Raw genomic sequence first — 4,646 nt, forward strand, 5'->3', positions numbered from 1 at the left:
TTCTGATATTGTTTCTAAATTGAAGGTTTGTATATGTTCTCTTTAAAAAATCTAACGCAGCAGAATTAAGACTGAAATAGTTCATTTAGTTGTTTAATTTCAATTCCTGGAAAAAATTAAACAACAACATTGAATAATTTGTTTTTGTCATACTTTTGCGTAATATTTCACATCATACTTCTACGTCCTTTACATGTTTTACATATTTATAAACAGTACATGCATATAAAAGGATGCATTTTGACACCATTAATCATTATACATTACATAATATCACCATAGGATGTTAGACAACATACAAATTATTTCTGGACGTGAATTTGTCAGATGGAAAATCCTGAATATTCAAGGACATAATCTACTATAAATCATAACGAAAAGCTTTGTAATTCCTACCTCAACTCTGACTTTAGTAGGTAGAAATATCGAAGGTAAGTTCGACTAAATTATTTTGTATTTGACAATGTATCTTATCTATTATTATATGAACGTTTAAATTACAGGTGGCTTTTATAACAAATGAAACAACAGCTTAACGAGAATAATTTTGACGGCAAAACCTTATGAATCTATCATTTATTAGTGTACGATATAAATCTAACAAAGAAACGTCCGTAAGTTATGCTTATGTTAATGAATGTACAATTCTTTTCATATTTTCAGGTCATCTATTTAAAATGAAACACTTATCAATTTTTGGAGCATCTTTTGTGTTACTTCTGATCTTTTCTTGTGGTAAGTAGACGCATTTTGATAAAACATTTGCTCGAAAAATCTGTATTGAGTATTATGTACATTAATAAGGTATGTAGTAAGATAAGATCATACCACGAAATCATGATTTAACTGAACATTTTGAATATTAGTTTTGGTCTGCGAAACAAATATGATAATCTGAAAATGGAGATGGGAAATCAAAGTCAATTCGAAGTCGATGGACAAATACCTCAATTACAAAAAGGAAACAAAGATTAAAAATAATAAAATAAACAAATAAAAGTTCAAACTGATTTAAATTCCAGTTGCACGAACCTCAAAAATATAATTAGAAGAAACCCCCAGGTGCTTCAGGAAAGTCCACAATAACTGCTGTATTTGTGAAACCTGGAGTTTTACTTCAGTTCACATCCGTCTTTAGGTCAAAAGCATTGCAAGGAAATTCGTAAATATCTCTTGTTTTAATATAATGCCCTATCAGAAATAAACTATTGCTAATGCAGAGAGAGAGAGAGAGAGAGAGAGAGAGAGAGAGAGAGAGAGAGAGAGAGGTTAGCATGTTAAAACTGGTAAAGAATAAACCTCTTTAAAAATGAAGATAAAATACTATTAAAGACATTGAATCGTGTTTCGTAAAGCCAATGATGAATGTTAAAAATATACTTTTCAGTTCTGGAAGAACATGCAGTGGAAGCACAACCACCGATCAGTGTAAAGATACCCAGTTGTCAAAAACACTGCCGACGATCTACGTCAAAAAATGGATGTAACAATTGTTGTAGAGCGCACAATAGAAGATACGACACCGGACAGTGCTATTCTAACTCTTGTCATTGTTGGCATTGGGTATAATGATTAAATCTAAATTTCACTATAAATGAAATACGTGACATCATTAAAAACATTTAGTTTTTCATATTGAATGCCTTTGAATGAGAAATGTCACTAAACAAGACCTGTACTTGGTCTGATCTTGCTGTAAGATCAATTAAATACAATTAGCTGATACATTATAGTATTAATGCATTAAAAAAAACAACAATTAAAACAGTAACAACAACAATAACAACAACAGCAAACGTTAGGTACAGTCACTGAGGTTTCTGGAAACTTAATTTTTTTTTTATGACAAACAAGGTCATTACTAAATCCTTAAATGAAAAAGTTCATGGTTTGATTAAAATGTTTTGACAAGACACACATTTTTTTTTAGAATATACACATATACAAATTTTTTCAAACATATTCCATAACGGTCCACCATGCCATGATGACTATCCTAAGATAAAATCATACTAATTTCCTATTACAGTGTAGTTGAATTATCAATTTTGAATTTCGATCCGAAATCCATACATTATTGTCATTTTGAAGAAAACAAAATGTAGGGCATGAGATTATCAGGTTATCTTACTTGAACAAAATAACCCTTTATAAATTTAGTGCATCTTAAGCGCTTTTTTATTTACCTTTATCAGGAACGTTCTAAATAAACCATTTGAAAGCCAAGAAGCCTTAGTTTTTTTTAACATTCTCAATATATAAACGTATAATTTTTTATTAATATTTTATGAATCATGTTGTAGGTACTGAAGCACCGACTAATGAGCTGATGGTAACCTCGGTGTCTTACAGTCCACTAACAGTCTTATTGACCCAATAATAGTTAACGATAATAATAATTGCGTGCGTCCAACGCGAATTTCTTGTTTCAGATTTATTCGACCTCTCAAAACCAAACATTTGAAATCTAAGAAAGTATAAATACCTCAATGCGTGATTAGTTATATAACCAAAAGGGACCTTTGAAGTATAGTTAATTCATATAAGACCAATTTTGCACGCCAAATCTGGAACCTTGGTATCCTAATCATTTTTTAATTCATTTGTCAACTTTGTATGACAGGGTTTGAACCTTGGTATCCTAATCATTATTTAAATCATTTATCAACTTTGCTTGACGGAGTTGGATCCTTGGTATCCTAATTGTTTTTTAATTCATTTATCAACGTTGCATGACGGAGTTGGAACCTTGGTATCCTAATCATTTTTAAATTCATTTATTAACTTTGCATGACGGAGTTGGAATCTTGGTATCCTAATCATTTCTTAATTCATTAATCAACTTTGCATGACGGAGTTGGAACCTTGGTATCCTAATCATTTTTTAATTTATTTATTAACTTTGCATGACGGAGTTGGAACCTTGGTATCCTAATCAATTCTTATTTCATTTATCAACTTTGCATGAGGGATTGGAACCTTGGTATCCTAATCATTTTTTAATTCATTTATCAACTTTGCATGACAGGATTGGAACCTTGGTATCCTAATTATTTTTTAATTCATTTATTAACTTTGCATGACGGAGTTGGAACCTTGGTATCCTAATTATTTTTTAATTCATTTATTAATTTTGCATGACAGGATTGGAACCTTGGTATCCTAATCATTTTTTAATTCATTTGTTAACTTTGCATGACGGAGTTGGAACCTTGGTATCCTAATTATCTTTTAATTCATTCATCAACTTTGCATGACGTAGTTGGAACCTTGGTATCCTAATCATTTTTTAATTCATTTATTAACTTTGCATGACGGATTTGGAACCTTGGTATCCTAATCATTTCTTAATTCATTTATCAACTTTGCATGACAGCGTTGGAACATTGGTATCCTAATCATTTTTTAATTCATTTATCAACTTTGCATGACAGGGTTGGAACCTTGGTATCTGGTATCCTAATCATATTTTCATTCATTTATTAACTTTGCATGACGGAGTTTGAACATTGGTATCCTAATTATTTCTTAATTCATTTATTACGTCTACATGAATCAACTTAATTCATGAGGAAATACAAGTATGTATTTCGTTATAATAATTAAGAAGTGTTTGTAGTGGACACACACTAAGAACATTTTCTTTCTCATATTTGTTTTTTTTTATTTCTAGTAATTTTTTCGGAGTCTTAAGTCTTATCTTGAATAAAGGCAACAGTAGTATACTGCTATTCGAAATTCATAAATCGATTGAGAAAAAACAAATCCGTGTTACAAACTAAAACTTAGGGAAACACATCAAATATAAGAGGAGAACAACGACACAACAGAAACACAACACTAAAAGGCAACACACACATAAACGAACTAAAATATTACAATGGCCATTTTCCTGACTTGGTGCAGGACATTTTAAGAAAAAATGGTGGGTTGAACCCGGTTTTGTGGCTAGCCAAACCTCGCACTTTTATGGCAATGTTAAATATAACACTAAAATGACATCATTACATGGCATAAATACAGTACAACATTACGGACAGAGAATTACGCAAATAAACAATACAATATAGTACAACTTGAACTTTTTTACATGTGTTGTTGTTTTGCTTTAAATTCAGCATTTCATTGATTTCGACCAGAAATGTCGTCAAGCCGAGTGCAAAAATGTTGATCAATGATCCCGAGGATGCTTTAGGCACGATTGAAAATGGTAATCTCGGGTTGAAATACTCTTGCAAAGGGTCGTTTTACATATAGGATAAGTTGCTGTTTCCTGACAACCTGAATACGAAAACATTGTGCATATTTTGGCGAGCTAGTCAACAATTAATCTAGTCGACATAAACTGCAATATGGGCCAATATGTATGCAATGATTAGAATAACGCGTTATTATTTTCGTGCGTCCATACGCTTTTCTGGACAACGTCATGGCAAAAAAAGAAAAAGACCAAAAGACCAACAACAGTATACAAAACAGAACATAAAATACTAAAAGCTGAGCATCATGAATCCAACCAAAAACCGGGTGATGATATAAGGTTGTCCGAAAGGGTAAGCAGATCCTGCTCCACATGGGGCACCCCTCTGGTTGCTAATGTACGTACAAAACCAATGATTAGTCTAATGCGGTAGGTAACATTCGCG

At 31.7% G+C, this 4,646-nt stretch overlaps 1 long non-coding RNA gene across 1 annotated transcript; it reads left to right on the forward strand.

Moving 5' to 3' along the window:
- The first annotated feature begins 265 nt into the window (after positions 1–265).
- Positions 266–1,621, forward strand: LOC127724264 (uncharacterized). Its single transcript, XR_007992416.1, has 3 exons — positions 266–431; positions 664–735; positions 1,388–1,621. It is a non-coding gene; the product is annotated as an uncharacterized LOC127724264 (long non-coding RNA).
- The last annotated feature ends 3,025 nt before the right edge of the window (positions 1,622–4,646 follow it).

The sequence above is a fragment of the Mytilus californianus genome, unplaced genomic scaffold (assembly GCF_021869535.1).
Source record: "Mytilus californianus isolate M0D057914Y unplaced genomic scaffold, xbMytCali1.0.p SCAF_14, whole genome shotgun sequence".
In the NCBI taxonomy this organism is placed as follows: Eukaryota; Metazoa; Mollusca; class Bivalvia; order Mytilida; family Mytilidae; genus Mytilus; species Mytilus californianus.